Below are 26194 nucleotides of genomic sequence, written 5' to 3'. Positions count from 1 at the left end.
AAAGACCTCCTTCAGTTTAATTTAGATCGGCTGAAGGCCACATCGAAAATCCACAGCACGAGGCCTAAGCAAGGAACTGAGGTACAGGAGTTCTTCTGGAGGTTTCACTTCCTTAGAAAAAAAATTACCTTCAATATAAATAGGCTGAAGGCATTAGCGTAATTTTTTCCCATAGATCTCGGTTGAAGGTCTCAAAAGCCGAGACAAAGATTTTCAATGTCTAATCTAAATAGTCTGAAAACTCGGCTGAAGGCCGCATATCAACAAAACAATTTAACAGCTTAAGGCCTAGGAAGAAGAGCTTTCAATCTGAAGAGGCTGAAGGCTTTATCATAAAATATTTCAATATTATGAGTTAAGGTCAAGACAAGTGTTTTTAATTTTTAATTTAAGAGAGATTAAAACTCAGCTGAAGGCTACACACCATGCAGGAAACAATTTTATGGCTTAAGGCCTATAGGGAAGAGGTTCTAAATTCCAACTAATATAGGCTAAAGGCTTTATCCTAAAATGCTTCACATAACTCTCAGCTGAAGGCCACGTTATCAACAAAACAATTTTATGGCTTAAGGCGTAAGCACAAGGAATTTTCAATTTTAATTTTGAAAGGCTGGTACTCGGCTGAAGGGCACATACCAAACAAAAACTTTTTTTCTTTTTTTTTTACTGCTTACGGCCTAAGAAGAAAAGCCTTGCAATCTTAATAAGCTAAAACTCAGCTGGATGCCACACAGAATGATTAAGACTAAAAGGAAATCACTGTATAAAACACAAGGAGCGGCGCTCTGAAGGTTCCAAGGGTCGGCTTGTAAAAGTAAGACTAATGTGCATTCAGGTGAGACAGGCAGCCAGAGCAACAACCTCTTAATTGGAAGGCAACACAACCTAGGGACGGTTCATGACCGACCGACATTCTGACTGATTTGCAACGGTCAGATCCGACTGCACAGATAATGGAAAATTTTGGCCGATGAAGAGTAAACCAAGATACCAATAACTTCAAACTCGGCCTCACCAAGGTCAAGACATCAAACTCCACTCAAGACAAGTTTAAGAGAATACCGAAAACACAAGTCACAACTGTCAAGTGACCAGAGCAGGCTGCAGATTCTAGGCAACAAAACACACGACTTGTTACGACACGCATCAATGGCTGAGGAAACAAAAATCCACAAATAAGGAACAAATCGTAACAGTCGAGTTTTAAGAACAGGTAACTAGTTACTCAGCTTAGGATCCTGCGAAAAGTCGCTCACACAGCTAGTGTCTCCAAATGCAACAGTGCATGCCCACTGCCACAAGCCCCGGCCTGGCTCTGTGCTGTGGAGACTACGTTCCAGCGAACCAACAAGGTCCAAACACATCCAAACTCGGAAAATGGTGTTTGTCCTGAGGATCCAAGAAGTCGTCTACTGAGACGATCGGCCGAGCAACCGACCAACGGCGGCCCACTTTCGCTGACAGCGGTCCCGGCGAATACTAACACCATACAGACCTGACTATTGCTGGCTGCCAACTCTTCCCCAACTGATACAGGTGTCAGTGCTGAGCAGACCACATGTCGTCATCTGACGACCAACCGAACGACCGACCAATGGCCTTCCATCTGCATTGACCATGGTCCCGGCACGTGCTTGCACGGTGTGGACCTGTCTGCTACTGACTACCAACTCGTCCAATCGCCGAGCACGACGAGCACGACTCAGTCCACAACCCAAAAGCGACTGAGACTCAGAGCCAACTGACTAACATGCGACTGTCTGCCTTTTGACTGACTCTGCCGACTCACAGCACTGACTTGCTCCACCGACTCCATCCACTGACTTCACTTTCCTGTCAGAGCAGAACCTGGAAATACTCACGGTCGCTCCACAGATAGCAACACGAACCTACTATCGATAACGCTGGTGCTACCACTCATGGACAGCGAAGGTGAGCAAGGATAGTGGCGCCAGAAGACATTAACAGAAAATTTTAAAAAAATATTCTTGCCATTTCAGAATTAGAGGAAGGACAGGTCACAATCGTGAGCCATGCACAGCTCAGAGACATTTACATAATTTTTAACCAACATGTTGCTTTTATTTCTAAACTATTGTATATCATTGACACAAAAATCTTGTATCCTTTGACTATAACTTTATTTACTTACTCAGTTGTCCAACTTACAATAATACTTCTTTCTTTATCACTGCAATTACATTTATTTTCTCCTCTGCGCATGTGACACATAAAGAAAACAAAAGTTTTTCATTTTTACCATTGTTTATTCATACTGGCATAACCAGGTGATAGAATCCTGTAGGTACCAATACTTTACATTTTATAAACCAATACCATTTTATATTACAATATATTGGTTTATATAGTTTTGTTGAATGTCATTCAGCATAACAATCACAATATTGTACAGTTCGGTAAATACTACATACAGGGTGTCACAAAAAGGTACGGCCAAACTTTCAGGAAACGTTCCTCACACACAAAGAAAGAAAATGTGTTATGTGGACATGTGTCCGGAAATGCTTACTTTCCATGTTAGAGCTCATTTTTTATTACTTCTCTTCAAATCACATTAATCATAGAATGGAAACACACAGCAACAGAACGTACCAGCGTCACTTCAAACACTTTGTTACAGGAAATGTTCAAAATGTCCTCCGTTAGCGAGGATACATGCATCCACCCTCCGTCGCATGGAATCCCTGATGCGCTGATGCAGCCCTGGAGAATGGCGTATTGTATCACAGCCGTCCACAATACGAGCACGAAGAGTCTTTACATTTGGTACCGGGGTTGCGTAGACAAGAGCTTTCAAATGCCGCCATAAATTAAAGTCAAGAGGGTTACGATCAGGAGAGCGTGGAGGCCATGGAATTGGTCCGCCTCTACCAATCCATCGGTCACCGAATCTGTTGTTCAGAAGCGTACGAACACTTCGACTGAAATGTGCAGGAGCTCCATCGTGCATGAACCACATGTTGTGTCGTACTTGTAAAGGCACATGTTCTAGCAGCACAGGTAGAGTATCTCGTATGAAATCATGATAACGTGTTCCATTGAGTGTAGGTGGAAGAACATACTGACGAAACTAAAATGAGATGTAACATGGAAATTAAGTGTTTCCGAACACATGTCCACATAACATCTTTTCTTTATTTGTGTGTGAGGAATGTTTCCTGAAAGTTTGGCCGTACCTTTTTGTAACACCCTGTATATCAACATACTTTTATTTTTGTGATGACGCCATCTGCTTTAGCTCATAGATTTGTTGTTTAGTTCAGCCACCATAAAAGCCATCTCTTGGATTCAAAGTTTCGATAATTTCTGGTAACCATTTTAATTTCTTCAGTTTCTTATGTTCCACTGAATGAATCCAGTCATATTCCAAAATCTGCACATCCAGAATTTCGTATTTTTGTACTTAGTACTAATGGCTTTGACATAGGTCATCCATTGATTCATTATTTTTATTGTTAATCATTATAGTTTTAAATTATTTTTTACAGCCATGGCAAAACAGCAGTAATATTGGTAAACAGTACTGTTTTCTATATCGAAACCATCTCCTTTTGCTCTAGCTATACTTACTTTACAACCATTAAGAGCATGTTGCATTTTATTATAACTGAAATTGTTTAACCAAGCTAGAGACACCTTACTATAATATTCTTTTTGTTCTTTACCAGGCAAATATTTAAATCCATGTACAGGCTTTCAAGTTGCAGAAATTGTTAGATAACAGAATGGATCTGTATTAGCTATTTCTAGGAAATGTTTCCTGAGTTCTAAACAACCTGTTCTGAATACATCTACATCAGTATTACAGTATTCATTAATATTCATTCCTCATATTGAATTCATAAAGTTCTGTAACTTTTTGACTATATCATTTGAGAAATATTTGTTTATCTTTTGATATCATAGTTTCAATACAATAATATTTGACATTAGGAATAGTTCCTACAGTATCTTCATTTTCTTGGCTATTGAACAGATATGGGAAGTAACCTTTTTTCAGTTCTTTCAAATCAGACGTTTTTGGGAAGCTACTAAATTGACTTTTTCCAAAATTACTGCTATCTATAATTTTCAGACTTAAATGCTTTATCATTAATAACATCAGCTTAGTTCTAGAGTAAACAGTTAATGGTTTTACTGTATTTTCAACACAATACTTCAGAGAGAATTGTTGATCATAACCTTTAGTATAATGAGCTGTAAATGTACAGTTCTGATGCTTACCAGATATGATCTACATACATAATTCATCATTCGTCTTAAATTTATTAGCAGTGTCAGCATTAAAATTGTTAACTATTATTAGATTTGGAATACGTATTCCAGTTTCCTTTTGAGCTTCATAATCAAACCAGATGTATCTTTCCATGTAGGTACAAGGAATTATCATAGGTATCTGTCTTCACAACATGCAAACTCTTAACCTGTAACTGTTTTATTGCATTTGAAGCATTCAAATACATAGTAATCTTTGTATTGTCCATCAATGGTACAACTATTTTAATATATTTTAGGCAATCTATGAATATAATTTCCTCACCAATCTTTCTTTTTCGTTTTTTATATTGCATGCAACACTGATGAATTTTAAATTCTGCTTCAAGATGGCAGGTTCTACATCTTGCAAATCCACACTTATGTTCATCAGATCTCAAACAAATGTACTTACATTCTGCACATTTATAAATGGTCTCACAAACTTCTTAGTGATAGTTTAAGCATTCTTTATTATGATTATATGTATTGCAGTTTTTACAATACATATAATTTCCCAAAGTATTGTGTTTTTCTGTTTTGCAACTATGCTATTTCTTGTTGTTATGTGTCTTGCTACAGTTATGACAAAAATTAATGCTCCTAAGGAAGCCGGCATACTGTTAAACACATCAAATGGTTTTGATTTTTACACAGTTGTATGTTTATTGCTATTTTTAAGAGTATGATACATAAGTGAATTGAAATTATCACCACATACAACATCTGTTGGATATCTAGTACTTGATCTAGAGTAGATCCTTCTTCACTATATTCTCCTAATTGGTCATATAATATCCTGGTTAACTCTCTTTGTATTCTGTATTTATCTCCTCTAATTTCCTTTAATTTCAGCTATAGTTTGATCTCTGCACAAAATATTATTTGTGTAGTACGTTAATGCTACTATTATAACTCTAGGATAACACAGATTATCACCTTTATTGATTTTTATAACATACCCTTTAGTCTATTTGTCATCAGCTAAAGTTATTATTTTAATACTTCTTATGCCTGTAGAAATTCTAACACCTGGATATTAAATATGGTGTCTCCTATGTCAACAGACTTATCAGGTGATAGTATACCTCTCATTTTATTGCACAAAATGTGAACAGATTCTTGAGTATTATCTGATGATTTATGTCTTGTAGAAATTGAATAAAACATTTTTGGGTTTCTGATTGTTAAATTCAATCTATTCCCTTTTCTGAGGTTAGTTCTCTTTTTAGCTACTTCTATCATAGAATGGAGTGCTTTCATTACATAACCTGTTTTTCTTTAATAGTATTGAGTTTATTAACATTAATATTGTTAATGAAACTTTTGTACTCAACAGACCACTCTTTAAATTTTTCATTAAATCTTGACCTTATTTCTTTACTTTCAATTTATTCTTTTATCGATGGTTTGTCCTCTTCTAATTGCTTAAATAGTTTGCTACTGAATGAAAATATTTGATCTAGTCTCACTATTTTCTCTTTTCTTGGTGGTCGAGTTTTTTGAAAAAAATATCACCATCAAATGTGTAAAAACAACGTATATTGGGTAGACATTTTGGTCTTGATATAATTTTTTGGAATAAGTCATTTTCAAAAAGAAACTCCTGCAACATAATTGCAAAAACTAATGGACATTTCTTTAATTATCTGTAATTATTAATAATATGGTTTTTAGCTAAATCTCTAAGATCAACTACTTTAATGGTATTGAGGTTATTTGAAATGGGGATGGGTAATTATGTGAGATACTAAAATTAATCACATCTGTCTTACTTAGTTTACTATATTCCCTTAAATTATTTCTCCTACAAACATCATGAAGTCAAGTGGCTGTGAACTGTCTTAATGGACCTTTCATTTAATAGGTAAAATGTTTAATGTCTTTGTGAAAAACGAAAATTTAAAGAGACTAGGCACTTGTTAATTGTATATGTTTAGCTGACAGTAAATGATTTTTGACTTTTTTTATATATTTCTGTTCCATATATATATATATATATATATATATATATATATATATATACATATATATATATATATATACACACTCCTAGAAATTGATATAAGAACATCGTGAATTCATTGTCCCAGGAAGGGGAAACTTTATTGACACATTCCTGGGGTCAGATACATCACATGATCACACTGACAGAACCACAGGCACATAGACACAGGCAACAGAGCATGCACAATGTCGGCACTAGTACAGTGTATATCCACCTTTCGCAGCAATGCAGGCTGCTATTCTCCGATGGAGATGATCGTAGAGATGCTGGATGTAGTCCTGTGGAACGGCTTGCCATGCCATTTCCACCTGGCGCCTCAGTTGGACCAGCGTTCGTGCTGGACGTGCAGACCGCGTGAGACGACGCTTCATCCAGTCCCAAACATGCTTAATGGGGGACAGATCCGGAGATCTTGCTGGCCAGGGTAGTTGACTTACACCTTCTAGAGCATGTTGGGTGGCACGTCATACATGCGGACGTGCATTGTCCTGTTGGAACAGCAAGTTCCCTTGCCGGTCTAGGAATGGTAGAACGATGGGTTCGATGACGGTTTGGATGTACAGTGCACTATTCAGTGTCCCCTCGACGATCACCAGTGGTGTACGGCCAGTGTAGGAGATCGCTCCCCACACCATGATACCGGGTGTTGGCCCTGTGTGCCTCGGTCGTATGCAGTCCTGATTGTGGCGCTCACCTGCACGGCGCCAAACACTCATACGACCATCATTGGCACCAAGGCAGAAGCGACTCTCATCGCTGAAGACGACACGTCTCCATTCGTCCCTCCATTCACGCCTGTCGCGACACCACTGGAGGCGGGCTGCACGATGTTGGGGCGTGAGCGGAAGACGGCCTAACGGTGTGCGGGACCGTAGCCCAGCTTCATTTAGACGGTTGCGAATGGTCCTCGCCGATACCCCAGGAGCACCAGTGTCCCTAATTTGCTGGGAAGTGGCGGTGCAGTCCCCTACGTCACTGCGTAGGATCCTACGGTCTTGGCGTGCATCCGTGCGTCGCTGCGGTCCGGTCCCAGGTCGACGGGTACGTGCACCTTCCGCCGACCACTGGCGACAACATCGATGTACTGTGGAGACCTCACGCCCCACGTGTTGAGCAATTCGGCGGTACGTCCACCTGGCCTCCCGCATGCCCACTATACGCCCTCGCTCAAAGTCCGTCAACTGCACATACGGTTCACGTCCACGCTGTCGCGGCATGCTACCAGTGTTAAAGACTGCGATGGAGCTCCGTATGCCACGGCAAACTGGCTGACACTGACGGCGGTGGTGCACAAATGCTGCGCAGCTAGCGCCATTCGACGGCCAACACTGCGGTTCCTGGTGTGTCCGCTGTGCCGTGCGTGTGATCATTGCTTGTACAGCCCTCTCGCAGTGTCCGGAGCAAGTATGGTGGGTCTGACACACCGGTGTCAATGTGTTCTTTTTTCCATTTCCAGGAGTGTATATATATATATATATCACTTTTATATGTACATATTTATTATTTATTCTATTTCTTGTTGACGGATCTTGCATCTACTTGAGAACACGTCCCTAGATGAAGGGTTAAAGTAAGAACTACCAAAATTTTTAATTTCTTGATAATTAATACATTTTTACAGCCTGTCTGTTGTTCATCATCACTTTTCATTATAATAATATTTGAGAATGTTTACTCAAATTTCTTATAAAAATTAGATGTGACATGTTTTCCACTATACATAAAGCACTTCACTATATCTTTTTTATATTTACTAACACATTTTTTACATATATGTGAATGCTCACCTTTAATATATTTATGTGAATGAAAATCTTCAATTAACTTTTCCAGGTCACAATTCTCACACTTCTTGGGCTTGATAATTTCCATTTAATGAAGACAATTTCTTACATTTAAATAAATTATTATGTATTAAATATAACTGCACCACAAAACATTCTATAACTGGTGCACAAAATCTGAAAAAATGTAAAAAATTGAAATATCATTTTATTATTGATAGAAAAGAATCAAATACCGTTTTCGGAAATATTGTGGAAAAACTGGAAATGTATCTGTGATAATTAGTTACCGAGACAACAGTAAACAATGTAAAACATATTAAATATTTGCAAAAAGAAAATCATAAATACCTCAATTGTGACAAAACTATGATTTATCTGTATATTTTCTGACTGAAGTAAAATTGAGTGACTTAAAAAAAATCTATAAAATGGTCAACCAATTAATATTTAATCTATACATTTTTTGCATATTCAAATAACACACCATTATACCCTAGCTTCAGGTAATTTGTATTCATTAAAATTTAGTAACATTATACTGCATCTATTTGCCTTAATTTTTTCATTATGATAGATTTCAGTTGAGATATAAAATAAGCAGATAATGAATAGTAGTCATAACAGACATATCAACAGTACAATAATTATATTTAAAATTAAATTAATGTTGGCTATTATCACAAGCTCAAGCTGTTTACTATATTGTTGCCATCTAACAAAAAAAAAGGAATGTTTCGTGCCTCAGTAGCCAAGTCAAAGTTTTGTGTGTGACATTCATACTTTCATGTATTTGTAGTATATTTAATTTTTACTAAATAGTTAATGAGTTGCCTCTATGTTTTTCTCTTGTTAACTGTGTTCTAGTTAAAGATCTGTGTACCATGATTGAAATTTTTTATGGAGGTTTCTAGTAATGTGGTAGCAGCAACCGCTGTCCTGTGTTAGTAGAGAAGGAGGAATTATTGCTACTGGCATGGTGTCTGACACTGCCTCTATCATCATAAATTCGAATCACGTCTTTCAATCATTTTGGCTACTTTAAAGGTAATGGAATTTTGATAATTACTGCCAATAGCCGATGGTTGATATTTGTGACATAGTGATTTGATCATATGTTTTGCTGTTTGTTATGTAAATGTATTTTTACTTCATTTAATTGTATACTGTGGCTGTTTTGAGGTGTTTGTTATCAGTTGTGTCATGACATTTAGTCTTTTCAGTTCTGGAGGCAATATGTTAATGTTATTCATGGATCTTTCCTTTTCAAAAATAAATTCGTTAGTGTTTTTAGAAAATTAATACATTCATTATGGCCCAGTGCATTTCCACTCAATACCAGCTCCCTACTGCATGTCATTTATGTCATTTCATTTACTTTTATTTTAATATCAGAATATACTCAAAGTTCTTTAACAACACAATCAGTATATGTAATATTATCAATATCAAACAGCTTTAAGTTTTTAGTAATGAATTCACTTTATCTATATAAAAATTTTATACGATAATGTTTTCTTTATTGGCTCAAGTGTTGTGTGAGTAATCAAAACCCAAACATTTAATATAAACTTTACTTTCTCTCTTTCTCAAAACTTTTTCAGCAGGATAGTAGTTTCCTGTAGCTCTACTTCATAGAAGTTTTCTTTTACTTCATCATCATTGTCATCATCCAGTGCCTTCAGCTTGTCTGTGATGGGATTAGAACGGATAATATGGTCAATCATAAAGATTTATGTTACCCGACAGGCTGATATCCATTTTTCAAAAATTCGTTGCAGTTCGCTCATTCTCACTTTATCTCCAATTTTGAACTTATGTTTACCATTAGATACAAAAGCAGTTGGCTTACAGTTTTTGTCATTTACTTCTGTTGGCTTCATGTTTATTACTGAATGTTTCTATTGTTGTATTCATCAACTAGTTTTATAACTAAGTAAACGCATTTGAAATTTCCTTGAAGAGCAAAACCTTTATTTATCTTTGAAATTTGTTTCAAGTGGCCTGAAAACATTTCTAGGAGATCAGCTTACCATAAATCGTCTACGCTATGTGGGACAACACTTCCTTTAAGAAATTTTCTCATTGGTTTATGTAATTAATGAATACATCCTTCATGAACATTACTAGGCTGAGTCACAACACCTACAATTTTTTGGCAACTTATTAACTTCTGTCTTGCATGCTGTGTGTAGACCTTCAATCCTCTGTCTTTCATTTTTATTTATTACTCTTTGAGGATGATGGATTTCAGCAAATTCCTGGATTTCAGGCACCAGATCTGATTGACCTGAAGAGCTGTGTGTAAAGCACATTTATCCATTTGTGTAGATCAAAAATTTCTTAATTATTGTTCCAGGATTTGTTTCTAAAAACAATTCACTAAATATGAGTAATTCATCTGAAACAGGTACAGTTTTAACAGATTGATTTAGAGTTATAGACACCTTAGCTTTCGTTTTCATTTCAAATTATGGATTATTAACTGAGTGGGATATAAAATTTGCTGTTCATCGACCTTATATCTCTTTATCTGTATTTAAAGATCAGTAGGTGACAGGTTACCATTTGCATTGCTCCAAAAATAAAAATTCTCTTGATTTTTACATCAAAGTCAAATGTGTATTTTAGAATTTCCTCACCAGTATAAAAATGAAATTTCACATCATGTCTGTCACATATTCTAGCTTGACGATAACTTAAATGATTTAAGTATGGTGTTAAATCTGCCTTTGAGAAATAATCTGTGAAAGCATTTTCTACCTCCTTTCTTTGTAAAGTAATTTGTTAGCTATCCATTAAGATGTTTTTTATGAAGCGGATTAATTGTTTCAGTGAGGTGTTAGGTAGTGACATAATTATTGAACTGTGTTAGTATACTTGTGTATTCATCTTTGTAACAAGATTCTCCATAGAGACTGTGAGCAAAGCAGGATTATTTAAATCATTTTCTAAATGTTGATTGTCAGCTGCATTATAACAACTTATAGGAAATTGTAAATCCGGTAATATTCTGTCAGTAAAATCATTACTTCCTTTAGATGCCATATAATTATTTATGAAATTGATTAGTTACACTTCCTATTTTTGGATCAATTTTCAAGTGCAAATATTTTGTTTCAATTTTGATGTTTCCTAATTCTGCAGTTTCCACAAATCACTGAAATAACATTTAGGCTGCAACTTGTTTCCAAGTGTGTCCATTAATTAGTCAAAATTTTGTTAAGTTTGTAACTATCTAACAATAGTTTCAAAACAAGTAGACACACATAGTACTTCATTAAAATTTTGTATTTGCTGTTCATTATAGAAGGACTCAGCTGAATGAAGACATTTAAACATTTCTTTGCAAATGTTTCCTCCAAATGTGTCAAACACAAATTTGTTATCATTACTCTTATAATAGCACATATAACATTATCAGAAATACCTAAATGAACATTTCCATATTCAATATTTTTTTGGTTTTTAGCTAATTCATCAATCATAAAAATACCAAGAAAATGCTTAATTTTTGGCTGTTTAGTAAATTTTTCTATATAAAAATTACTTATACCTTAGGGAAAGCATCGATTGCATTTTGTATTATTTTTGTTCCAGAGTCGTTTCTGTAATGTAAGGTTATACCTTTTTTGTTCTTCCAATTCAGCATCACCTTTCTTTCTGTTTGTGTCTGCATTTGCAACAGCAGCAACTCCACTAGCTAATGAAACAATAGTGGCTAAATATGGTAATGCTGCCAAAAGTAATGGAAGAAATCCTCCTTCATGTTTTCTTAGTCCAGACCTTTCTTATTTTTGTTCGATATGCAATAATTTTTTTACATCAGGCATGCCTAATGTTATGATTAAATTACTACCAGTTTTTTATCAGTTAAAGCTATATAGCTGTTCATTATTGAGTTTTATTGGTTTTGGTTTAGTTTTGCTAATACATAGCAATATCTAATCAGTACTGAAGTTATTCATTCACACAGAATAAAATTTTATGAGGATAAGTATTTCTACAATCCCCAACCATTTTCATCAAGATCCAAGCCAATGTATGATTTTCTTTTTCATACATCATTCCTGAGACTGTAGTGGCTGCTAATACTTTTCGTGATGAAGCATCAGGAGCTTGCATTCTTCCCTTTGACAGTTACTGGAAGTCATCTGTCTCCTTCATACCTGTTTTCTAATGTTTCTGTATGTGACACTATGTTGTTTACAATTTGTTCAGCAAGTTGTATACTAGTGGTTTACCCAGGATACAGAAATCCTAGATAGAAAGTGTCAAACCAATGCTGTATTTTCCAACTTGATCAATCTTTCAGTTTATGAAGCCTTCCCCATATTGTTCACTTTGCCAAAATGTATGTAATAGATTATTCAGTAATCTAATCAACTATGGAATTCCTTTGGGATTGTTGAGAATGAAGTCACTGAATTTATTAGTTTATATTTGTGTTATTTCCACATTTTCATTATGATAAATTTTATTTCCAGCCAATTCTTCTTCATGATTGAACTCTAATCGATGGATTAATTCGTCTACATCATTCATCCAAATATTTTTTTACGAAACCTTCATCTATGTTGAGGTCTGAATAATCTGGAGAATCTGATTGTGGCTGTTTTATTTTTGAAAATCAATTTCAACCTTTTTTATGGAATTACTATATTTCATATCTCTGTTTTATTTGGATTCCTTTCAGAATATGAAGCTCCTGTATGAAATAACATATACCAGTATGCATTTTGATATATCTACAGCGTCAAATTTTGTACCTATATCATTCAGAGTAATTTGGTTTTTAGTTAAGAGATTCACTAACCCATTTGTAGCTTTGTATGATCTCTCATCAACTGCTAATTTATCTCCATCAAATTTAAATGTGCCAACAGGTCCTGATTCAAAACGTTATCTCCACTGTGGTTGATATATTCCAACACATTTCTTTTTAACATTTTGTTCTTTGTCTTTTAACTTTTTTCTATTTTTAAGTTATTCTTTGTATTTATTGAATGCACCCTGTATTTATAATTCACTTTTACTCTCATATTCTTTAATTTGTGGTGTATCTCCAAACTCCTCTAAATGGGAATGACATGCATAAGGAATCCCTCGCATTTCAACCACTCTGTTTTCTTCAGTAGCTTTCAGTACATTAACACCTAAACCTTATTTGACTGCATCAATAACAGGCTAATCATCTTTTTTACATTTTTCATACTCTGTTCCCAGCTGTTTCTTGCATGTTTTACATGTGTCTTTTAATTTTTCATTTTTATTTCTAATTTGTCCAGCTTTTTTTAATCAACTTATGGATGATATTTCGCCAAATTTACTAAAGATAAAAAGTTAATAACTTATTTTTTAATTTCATGATAATATAGTGGGGTATGGACATCCCCAGTATTTACATTCAGATTGTTAAGAAATCTTTTATTTTTGCTCTGTACTTGCTTTCATTAGGTTTCCCAGTCATAACTATTGTAAAAAATTCAGACTGATTCCCTATAGTATTCGTTAAAATCATAAAAACTTAAATCTGCACCAACAAACTTGTGACAAATATGAGCTTAATTTGATCATTTTGTCTAAATATATTAAAAGAAATTAGATAATCTCTCAGTAGGTGCTTTGGCAACTTCAAATATGTTTGATCTAAATAGAGACAATCCATTTCTTTATGTTTACATCTAGTAAAATATTCTTTAATTACATCCCAATTTTCAAGAATGAAGTTATTGAATGCCACAAATCAATTATCTTGACTTTTGTTTAGTGATATAATTTCACCATTATTTTCAACAGAAGTAGTAATCTTGTCATTCACTTTTTCACACATTTCTTATAAATTCATAATATTTGGGTTATGTAAGCTCTTGGAATAAACCTGCAGATTTACATCCACTCCTACTTGATTGATTTTATTTGATTTCAATCGTCCTTGAGCTGAAATATAATTATCTTTCATTAAAGTAGTTTTTCCACAAGCACTTAGTCCTATTATTACATATCAACTAGAATTTGATAAAAGTTCACTATATATATTTTTTGATTTCTGCTAATTTTTGTTCCAAATCAGTTTTCGTTTAATTAATGATATTTTTAAATGAGTAACTTTTTAAATGAGTAACTTATTTCTGAGCATTGGTAAGTCACTTTCTCTCAAAAAAGATTGATTGTACTTGTATGAGACAGCTATAGTAGTGTTGCACTAGTTGGTGTGGATAAAAAGGATAGCATTGCAAGTGTATTAGGATTTAGTAAGTAAATTATTATAGATAATAAAAAGCTATTGGTAATTATATGCCTAAAATTATTCTACCCCTTGTATTTGAATAAATTAACATTAATTTTAATTTAGTTGATGTCTGTAAAGCATACAGATCGTTTTCATCAAGTAGCTAATATTATTGCTTCATTCAAGCCTAATGGAGAATTTAGTGCACCAATAACTCATGAACAACATTACCTTGTGTATACTCCAATTTTCGATACTATTCAGGATTTAAAAATAACCGTAACTGATGAAAATAATGATTTGACTGACTTCTTTGGTGCTTTTGTAACAACATTTATGAATGAATAAGATCAGTTTTACTCATTTCCTGTGAATGAGAAGACTAAAAATAGCCTACAGCTTCCCAATAAGGACACACAGTTTAACATAAATAATGGGTTCATCCTAATCATGCTCAACTGTACATGGGCTTAAATACTGTTGGAACTGATGGTACAGATTATCCAACTTATGACAGAAAAGCCAACAAAAACAACTAAGTGGAAAAACTGTTTGAGGTTATCACCATAAAGAGAGGAAGCGATACTTTGTCTAGAATGGAACATTCTTTTATTTCTTCATCTATCCTTATGCAATTGACTTCATCTCTAGCAAATGAGTTAACCATGGAAGACCACATACTCAATAATGGGAAGGTAAAAAGTAAGAAAAATGAAGTGCTTTTTCCACTAGACTTGCTTGGTGGGTTCTTTAGGAATTTTAAACAAACTTTTTTGGAAGAAGCCATTCTTCTACAGGCTGCTGCAGATGTAACCATACTTCCTAAGGAAGGCACAATTGTTGTGGAATCAATGGAAATCTGTATTCCTGTGGTTAGATATGAACCAGAATATTCACATGAGCTAGAGAAAAAAGACTAAAAAATTCAGAGATTCCCATCTCTGCTTTTTAATCACAAACTGTAGGGATTGCAGTATTCAATTGAAAGAAAAATTTTGAGCTAGGTATCACCAATTACTACAGTTCTTCAAATTTTGTCTTAGTTTATATTTGTTGTTTTCCAAATAAAGTGGAAAAATAAGTAAATGATTGACTCTGCCTTGTTCGATCACACCAAACTACAGAATATCTATATAAAGAATGGAAGAAACGAAGTTTTTCCTCAAGAAATATGGAATATAGATTTGCCAAACACTTATCTGAAGGCATATGATGTTTTCTGAGATTTTAAGCGAGTCACGTAATTGAATGATGATGTTAAAGTAAATCCACACAATTTCAGAACAAATTCTCCTATCTGTGTCATAAATATGTCTAAGAGAATGAATGTGGTAGGTACACAGAAAAAAACTATGAAGCAGTGTTCCACATTCAGTGCCAAAATTCCTAATGATATAGTTGCTTACATAGTCATGCATGATAAGAAATAATTTGAAATATGATGCTTAGCGTAGAGTTTTTAATGAGAATTTTTAATTGAAAATTATGTCATCTGCTTATTACAAGTTTTATCGATGTATTCTCGAGCTCAGAAGCGGTTTAGCAGTATACAGGTCTCGCCTGCTAGGGAGCACTTACTCGACTGACCGTTTCAGGAAGTGTGTGCGACTGAGATAGCATTGCAGAAGAGACCGCAACTTCCTGTTTGCTCCGTTTTGCTTGTAGGGTCTGTCTGTACAGTTCGTACATCATGACTAAGCATCTGATAACTTCATTCACACACGGTGCTGAAGTAGTCTCCATTCGCAACAGTACAGGTATATACTTCGTTTCTCCCGTAAAATATTCTTTTTTAATCTTAATTTGAGAATTCACATTTACAAGTGGTTCACAATTCGTCCGCTAAAAAACGCAATAATGAAATGAAAATAGCGTATTTGTTCCCCAGATAAATCGAAGAAAGTAACATGTTGTAGAATGTGGTTTGTACTTCACTTAGTTGATATGCAAGCAAGCTGCATGTGGCTTCATTTACTCTCAGTGAGGCATCCCGGTTGGGAAATTGGGAACGCCCAAGAAGTAGGTTGCAGATTATCATCACTCCATCAAGTCACTGCTGTCCGAGTCTTGCCCCTTCAATTAAAGATGATGGGTGACCGATACAAGAAGGACCGCTGCCGTGAAGATGGTGGATCATTATCATGGCCTGGTGGTGGACCTGGACTTCGGAAAACCCCAGGGGCATAACAGATGAGACATAGAAGAGAGTTAGTTGAAAATCCCTCTGGTGTTTCCTTCGAGGACCCAAAGATTTTGCAGACTTTCATTAGTAAGTGTTCTTTGTAGATAAATGCATGCACTACAGAAGCTCGATAATGCAAGCAGTTCTGATTTGTTTAAAGACGTTAGTGAGCTACAAATAAATGTTTTGTGGAACATTACTGGTGATGAATATTTGAGTAGTAGACATGGAGAAAAAAATGTATATGGACCTCAATAACGACTTTAAAATTGTTTTGCCAGACAGATATCGTAAATTAATTACTGATTGGATTTCCAATTTTTGGGAGATGGGAAAGTTAAACTGATGTACAAGGGAACGAATAAATTTAAAGGAAATTCATGATCTGGTTCGCACTGTGAAATACGATCTAGAATTTCTAGTTTAATTTTTTAATTGAAAATGTACCCTAGTATCACAATTTTTATCGATGTATTTTGGAGTTCTGCAGTACAGAGTTAGCGCCTCTGCGTGTCGCCCCTTCTCGGTTATTTTTCCTGAGTTCACAAAAGTATGGTCATAATTTTTCCCCCAAGTACGCTCAACGTGCCTATATACTAACAGTGTCTTCTGTCGAGTCGCGACCAGCAAGTAATTTGGTGCACTATTCCAAAACGGTAGCTTTCGACATACATGCTATAACATATACGTTCTTCATTTTCTGATGGATGTTTGCCGGTGTTTATACTTCGGCAGCGAAGAAAAGAATTATAGCACGTTGCTCCCGTTTGGGTGCATTTGGTTATAACGTCGGCACAGTTCACGTTTCCGCATGTACCGTAAACAAACCAGAAAGACACGAATGCCACACTAATCTCCTGCCTAAATGTCGGTGTTTATATCCTTGCATCGGAGTCGCGCTACGTTTTGTATACACTGCAGCAGTGCCTTCAAATGGACACTTTTAGATCACCCCTTGCACGTACGGTGTAAAATAAGAATGCTATATCTTCCGTCGAACGTGAGGATTGTCAAACTTTGGCTGACACTGAAACGCAAAGCCTTGTTTGTTTTATTTACTTTCGACGTCCTTTTTAAGGTAACTCTGTGCACCTACCAAGAATATTCTTAGTCCAGAAAACGGCACTCGGGCTGATCAGCAAGTGTCGTTCGCAAACTTCCTGTCACCGTTGTTCATGCGTCACAATATTCCAATTCTACCATTCCTGTATGCATACTCCTTCATGGATTTATTGTCGCGAACAGTGGCTCATTCAGAAAAGAACTGCAATATCGTGTAGTGAACAATAACCAAGAAAACACTTTGCATTTGGATGATAATTCATTACGAATTGTACATAAAGGTATGCACTATTCAGAGGATTTATTTGTTAATAGGCTTCCAGCAGAAATGAAAAAAATTAAGCTATCAGTCTTTTGTTATAAGTTGAAATACTTCCTTGTGGCACACTCCTTGCACTCTGTACAGTTTCCTTACAGTTCTCTGTAATGTCTTATTTATTCGTAAACTCGTATTATTAATCGCTAGTTACTTTTGTTTTAAATTTTCTAATTAGTACTGAATCGTTCCAGCATCAAGTAGTGTTGGCTCGCATTATCAAAAGGAACGTGGTCTATAAACGAAACAAAAAATAAAAAATTGTTTGCAAGTGATTCAACTATTTCGTAAAAACATTTCTGCGTAACATTTTCAGACCACACACAAGCGCTACAACATTTGCAGCGATACAACGTCTTGGGCTCACAGTCATTGATCATACTGCATACTTTTCCGACTTAATTCCATCCGATTTTCATTTGTTTACAGAAGTTACAGAACACCTTAGAGGACTTAGCTTTGGTAGTGGTGAAGTGGCGCACGTAGAAGTCAGGTTATGGATCGGTGACCACATTCAATCATTTTAAAATGACAGTATCAACAAACTCGTCTCTGGTTGAGACAAATGTGTTCGGCGCCAGGGTGACTATGTTGAGAGATAAATATGTAGTCATGAGGAATGAAGATGCAGAATGATAATAACGTTTGTTTTATTTAAAAAATTTTAAGAGCTCTCACATAAAAAATTCGGAGGCATTAATTTTTAGCAGTCATTGTATATTGTTGTGCATCAAATACACCTTTCTTCATTCGAGTGCTTACTTCATGATCGAAATATACAAGGGGATCAATGTGACAGAAAAAACACTGTAACTCATCTTTCTGCGCGTAAGAATCTGGCTCTCGGGTCTTCCACCATCCCCCACTAACTTCGATATTTAACGCCCTCCTCCTCATTCATTAGCTAAATTGACTTTAACTTGTATTCAAAATTATTAAAATCCAGAGACTAAAACATATCAGAATTTGAAAGCTGTAAGTCGAATCCAAGAGGTAAACAATCTGTATAGATTCTACTGAATTTGACGAAACTTTTGTATTAGCATAATTACTCAGTTAATATAGTAAATAGCGAAAAATCAGCCTTCGATACGCGCTATTGATAACAGAGTGCCTGATCTTGATTATGGTTCTGGTTTTCGATTCATATCTCTCCCTGGACTGTTTTACGCACATTTATGAAGACTTCCGCTACTACCTGGACTTCACTTCTGGTCAACCGTTCACTTCATGAACTCCGCTGTTATATTGAACTGAATGCACCTTTTTCCTGTGCTTTTCAAACAGTTGAGTTAAGCTACTTTTGCTCTTTGTATAATTGCTAGTCTTGGAAACAAACGAATCAGCCGCTTGACATATTTTACGTGTTTCCACTTAACAATGTCTTCTGGAAGAATTTTCTGGAGCAACTTGCCACTTAGAAGAAAAGTATCGACTGCATAAAAGCGAACAGTAATAAAAATATGTGGTGTTTGCCAGAGGTCGTTATGTAGGTACCTCTTCAAAAAGTTAGGCATTTTAACTGTACTGTTACAATGCATATAATTGCTAATGGAATTCCTCACAATTTTATTATTCACAATATGAGAAGAACAGTGATATCAGTATCTACAGTATTTGGAGAAGAATGACCTCTATTGCCCATTATTAAAGCTCTCACTGGCTCAGAAAGGAATTCAATATACAGTAACAAAAATTTTGACCCTATATACATTAACATAAAATAGTTGACAGATAGCAAAGCAGCTTTTGAATCTAAATTAAAATCATTTCCCCTGAACAACTCCTTCTATTCCATAGAGGGATTCCTATTTAAAAACTGGTTGGGAATGAAGGCTGTCTCGGCGAATTTCGGTGATGAAGTATTCTCGGGTTATCAGCCAAGTCAAGGTGTCATTCAGCGGCAACATTTAGACAAGTTTCCCACTAATTATCTTCAGGTAACTGAAGGTGACGAATAGGAAACTTGTCGAAATGTTGCTACAGCCGGCCGTTGTGGCCGAGCGGTTCTAGGCGCTTCAGTCTGGAACCACGCGACCGCTATGGTCGCAGGTTCGAATTCTGCCTCGGGCATGGATGTGTGTGATGTCCTTAGGTTGGTTAGGTTTAAGTAGAGGGGACTGATGACCTCAGATGTTAAGTCCCATAGTGCTCAGAGCCATCTGAACCATTTTTTGTTGCTACAAAATGGTTCAAATGGCTCTGAGCACTATGGGACTCAACTGCTGAGGTCATTAGTCCCCTAGAACTTAGAACTAGTTAAACCTAACTAACCTAAGGACATCACAAACATCCATGCCCGAGGCAGGATTCGAACCTGCGACCGTGGCGGTCTTGCGATTCCAGGCTGCAGCGCCTTTAACCGCACGGCCACTTCGGCCGGCTTGTTGCTACAAAGCGACGCCTTGTCTGATAACCCATTAAGACTTCACAATAAAAAAACTATTTTCCAAATGTTGTTGAACGACTAAAAACTATGTGTACATTAATATTAATACTATTCATGTATACATAGCTTGTAAACGTATTCATTCCATATCATAACGATAAAAGAACTGATCGAATGACGTGCGGAGCATGTAACTAGCTATGTAACCACATGAACCATCAGTTTGTTCCACCAGTCCCCGCTTCACATCCAGTGCAAGTGATCATAAACCGTGTTCTACCTACGCAGAATATGATCGAAGAGTGGCGACGAGGACTTTCCCATCACCCAACCATTCAGTGTTAATGGTGGATCCTGAGTTTCTAAACTTGAGGCAGCAGCAGTTGCAGTTGCAACAGCAGCAGCACAGCAAATGGAAGAAAGGCAGTGGGAATTCCAACAGCAATCGTAGAAATTACTGCTACATCTAATGCAAAATCATCAACAATCTACAGCTGCAGCATCATCGCGTCCCACTAAGTCATTCATTTGCTTCGACGAGGCAAAAGGGAGATGGGAGGTCTATTTTCATCGTTTTTTTGTACACTGCAAGGAAAGCAAAATAACTTACTGTGAATGTCAGAATGCACTTTTACTGTCTTCTAGTAATGAATTTTATGAAGTGGTGCAGAAACTGCGTCCTCTCTGGGACCCTAATCATTTGAGCTTCTCTGATGTTTGTGGTTTGCTGACCGCAGTCACCAGATCCAAATAGTTGGAGCTAGGTGCAAATTTAATAAGTGTATTAAGCAACGTAAACAAACATACGCAACATAGCTGCTAACTCACAAGGCTTAGCACGCAGACGTGTTTTTATCTGTAGCCAATGTTGCGCATCATATGTGGAACCGTTAATCTCTTACGTAACTATATGTCTACCTACTGACAGAGTAGTTGGTGCGTAGGTTTTGGTCATCTGATCCAGCCATCAGCGATGTACTACAAATTGCCAAAGTTCACGAAGTAACAACATCAGCGAAAGAAATGTTTAGCGGTACTGATGGTATTGACTTCTTCATATTAAAAGTCGCCATTGAGTTATACGATCAACTGACGACAACCAATCAACGTCATTACTTACTGAGCACCTGCTCGTCTAGTAGTCAGGTGAGTTGGTGTTTGTTAGTTAAAGAAGTAGCTAGTGACCTACCGACATCATAATTGATAGACACACATAAACAGAAACGCTTTGTTCGTCATTGGTATGTATCCCAAAGTGACGCTCGAACAAAGGTTTCCTCCGCAACGTTGTCAAAGGGTCTCAGAGAAAATAGTGCAGACAAATCGTGTCCAGAGTGAGGTCCAATGCATCAATGACACACTTGTTCGTTCGTGACGTCCCTGTTTTACATGCTGCAATCCGGGACATATATCAAGTGTCTGCCTTGGCCAGTGAGCGACAACAGCAACAGCAACCAGATGCATTAGCAGTGGCATATGGGCTGCAGAGCTGCATGCTGCAACCAGAAATTAATGGAACAACAACAGAATTCCCTCCACAGAGGATACTGCCTTGTCGGAGGCACCTTATGTGCCGGGCGGGGAGGCTTGTGCGCTAAAGAGAAGACTGAATACATGAATTCCACCAGGAACAGGGTTAATATCTTAGATAAACTATCAGCAGCTGGTTTCAATTTTGATCATGTATAAAACTTTAACTATCTGGGATCTAATATTAATAGGACAAATTTCATGTCAACTGAAATAAAGCAGCACATCCTAAGTGGTAAAGATGCTTTCACGCCTTTAAGAAATTGTTGGCATCTAGGTTATTAAATGGACAAGTAAAACTTCCATTGTACCGGTGCCTAAATCTGAAGTATCTATATCTAGCGTTAAGTGTTTCACTGTATGTTATTTAATGTTTTAGATGCAAATACAATGGGCTGCTCGCTTCATCGGTGTTTTTGTTGGTGAGTACTGGACCAGTGACGCAATCTGAAGCATCACTGGCTAGCGTTAAGTGTTTGCACGGTTCAGCGTTGCTAAACAAGGGATCAACTTAAGACTCTTTCTAAGCTTCAAGAAAGCTTTCCGACAAACTCCTGTCCACGCGAATTTATCTCCTTTCTTTAAGTAATTGATCAAGCAGGTGAGAAATTTGGGCAGCGTTGGGAATTAATTTCGCGTAATAATTAATTTTTCTCAAGAATTATTGCTCTTCTTTATGGTTCATGGCAGCTGGTAAGTTATTTATTGCTCCCATATGCTCCTGTGTGGATATAAACCTTTCTTTACTTCATATAAGTCGTAGGTACTTCTCACGGGGCTCAAAGAAAGTACACTTGTCGAGTCAATAATACAGACCTTGGGTTCAAAGTCAAGCAGACAACATCAGCAGATTTTTCAGGTGCTACTCCCAGGTGGCTCCATCAATCACTAGGTTATCTGAATAACTGACGCACTTGGAGATATCTTGGAAGAGTTGCTCAAGGTATCTTTGAAACATTGTGGAAACTCTTGTAGACCCAAGTGGTAGTCTGTCACAATGATACATGCTTAATGGCGTATTAATTACTAAGAGTTGTGTTATAATATACAGGTAAATGAAAGTAGGTGTCAGTTAGAGCTGTTCTAGAAAATTAATTACCCACAACCAATTTTGTCAAAAATTCTTCTGTTCTAATAACTGGATACATGTCTGTGGTACCTTAAGCATTAATGGCAGATTTAAAATCACCATATATTCTAATTGATTCATTTGGCTTCTTCACTACTACCACAGGCGTTGCCCACTGTCTAGGCAATACTGCAGACATTACTCCCACTCTCTGTAATCTATATAGATCTACTTTAACTTTATTGGACATAGCAAAAGGCACTGTACTGATTTAAAGACACATGGGATTGAAACGTCGTTGCATAACCTAATGTAGGCTCAAACAGCTGCTTACATTTTTCACAGAACATCCCAAGTTCTCGGGATGGAATCACGGTTGAAGTTAAATTGAATTGATCTTGAATTTGGAAACCAAAAAGCTTGTATGTCAAAAACATCATCACACTCTTCCAGGCGTTTACTACTAAAAGGATTATTTGGGCTACAATCTGACCACGCAACAGGAGACTGTCATTTGTTCATCATCACTGTGCGCTGAGAATACGGCTGCTTTGGTGAGGCGATGAGCTGGTACGTGTGTCCATTAATCTGAGATACGGTCGTCCCGGTGTCCAGCTGAAATTCTGCTATTCTCTTCTTCTTCTGATAGCATTACAACCCTGCAGGAGTCTTAGCATCTTCAACACGTTTCATCCATTCCGCCCACTCCAGCTCAGTTCTCCTCCTTCCTATAAGTCTGAGAGACTTTATATATTCTTCGACATCATCTATCCACGGCTTTCGTGGACTGTCTTTTTCCAGTTGGCCTCGATTCAAAAACCATTTTAGTTGTCCGTCCAGTATCCACCCTAAGAACACGTACAAACCAACCTATTCTCCTACTTTTTATTGTTGTTATAATGCCAGCTCCTCGTAGGAGGCGATTCAGTTCAGTGTTCGTTCTAGATCTCCAGAAACCATTGTTATCCTGACTTGCCCAAAATGTCTTGCGCAGAACGTTGCGTTCCAATATCCTAAGCTGCTGCTCATCAGCACTCGTTAGCGTCCATGTTTCACATCCGTAGGCCACAAATGGCCTGAACATGAAGTAAAAGTGTTTTAATGTTATATGGGGACTAAGATGGCATACTGTCGTATTTAAAATACACTATTAGACACATTGTCTAAGGGTCAATATTTCTGGCAAAAGCCTACTGCTTTGTTTTATCACTGAGTATACCATCTTGAGTCAAGATGGTATACTCAGTGATAAAACAAAGCAGTAGGCTTTTGCCATAAATATTGACCCTTGAGTCAAGATATTGAGCTGTGATTTATAGACGAAATATGAGTACATGCATAAGACACCTGCTGTGAAAAGACATGTCCACTATTAAGATTTAAATTTTTGGGTTAATTTTTACTGAAAAATTTAATATTATTATGTAATCTGATAGGAGAAATTATTAAAAGCAGTAAATACGAGGGTTATTCCAAAAGTAAGGTCCGATTGATTGCCAAATTGAAACCACAGTGAACATCAGAAATGTTTTACTTGTAACAATTAGCTACACCTTTCAGCTACTTCTCTACGTAGTCGCCGTTCTGACTTAGACTTTTGTCATAGCGTTGTACCAACTTTTCAATAGCCTCATCATAGAAGGCAGCCGCCAGTGCTTTCCGCCAATTCTCCACGCTGGCCTACACCTCGTTGTCTGTGTCAAAATGTTGTCTTCAAAGACAGCGGTTCATGTGACCAGAGATGAAACTCAGGGGGAGACAATTGCGGACTGTATTGTGGGTAATCTCACATTTCCATTTGAAAACGATGCAGGAGCATCTTCATTGCCCCTGCAGAATGCGGCTGAGAATTGTCGTGAAGACGAAACAGCACGACAGTTATGTAATGTTGGCTGCATAGCTTCAGGCGAAATTTCTCACCAGGCCCTCGTACTTGGCGGCAGACACTATTTTCTAGACATCTTTACGCACTCACTGCGAGCTCAGAAATGAGAAGAGCGACGTGATGCTAACTGGGGTTATACTAGAGACACTACCCAACACATCTGTGCAAAGCTTTATCGGATTTTCATAGTCGTTTCCATTTCGCGACCGATCGGACCTTACTTTTGGAATAACCCTCGTATTTCTTCAGAATTTTAAAATACACTCCTGGAAATTGAAATAAGAACATCATGAATTCATTGTCCCAGGAAGGGGAAACTTTATTGACACATTCCTGGGGTCAGATACATCACATGATCACACTGACAGAACCACAGGCACATAGACACAGGCAACAGAGCATGCACAATGTCGGCACTAGTACAGTGTATATCCACCTTTCGCAGCAATGCAGGCTGCTATTCTCCCATGGAGACGATCGTAGAGATGCTGGATGTAGTCCTGTGGAATGGCTTGCCATGCCATTTCCACCTGGCGCCTCAGTTGGACCAGCGTTCGTGCTGGACGTGCAGACCGCGTGAGAGGACGCTTCATCCAGTCCCAAACATGCTCAATGGGGGACAGATCCGGAGATCTTGCTGGCCAGGGTAGTTGACGTACACCTTCTAGAGCACGTTGGGTGGCACGGGATACATGCGGACTTGCATTGTCCTGTTGGAACAGCAAGTTCCCTTGCCGGTCTAGGAATGGTAGAACGATGGGTTCGATGACGGTTTGGATGTACCGTGCACTATTCAGTGTCCCCTCGACGATCACCAGTGGTGTACGGCCAGTGTAGGAGATCGCTCCCCACACCATGATGCCGGGTGTTGGCCGTGTGTGCCTCGGTCGCATGCAGTCCTGATTGTGGCGCTCACCTGCATGGCGCCAAACACGCATACGACCATCATTGGCACCAAGGCAGAAGCGACTCTCATCGCTGAAGACGACACGTCTCCATTCGTCCCTCCATTCACGCCTGTCGCGACACCACTGGAGGCGGGCTGCACGATGTTGGGGCGTGAGCGGAAGACGGCCTAACGGTGTGCGGGACCGTAGCCCAGCTTCATGGAGACGGTTGCGAATGGTCCTCGCCGATACCCCAGGAGCAACAGTGTCCCTAATTTGCTGGGAAGTGGCGGTGCGGTCCCCTACGGCACTGCATAGGATCCTACGGTCTTGGCGTGCATCCGTGCGTCGCTGCGGTCCGGTCCCAGGTCGACGGGCACGTGCACCTTCCGCCGACAACTGGCGACAACATCGATGTACTGTGGAGACCTCACGCCCCACGTGTTGAGCAATTCGGCGGTACGTCCACCCGGCCTCCCACATGCCCACTATACGCCCTCGCTCAAAGTCCGTCAACTGCACATACGGTTCACGTCCACGCTGTCGCGGCATGCTACCAGTGTTAAAGACTGCGA

The sequence above is a fragment of the Schistocerca americana genome, chromosome 6 (assembly GCF_021461395.2).
Source record: "Schistocerca americana isolate TAMUIC-IGC-003095 chromosome 6, iqSchAmer2.1, whole genome shotgun sequence".
NCBI classification, from domain to species: domain Eukaryota; kingdom Metazoa; phylum Arthropoda; class Insecta; order Orthoptera; family Acrididae; genus Schistocerca; species Schistocerca americana.
The sequence above is the reverse complement of the archived record's forward strand: the minus strand, read 5'-3'. Positions refer to the sequence as shown.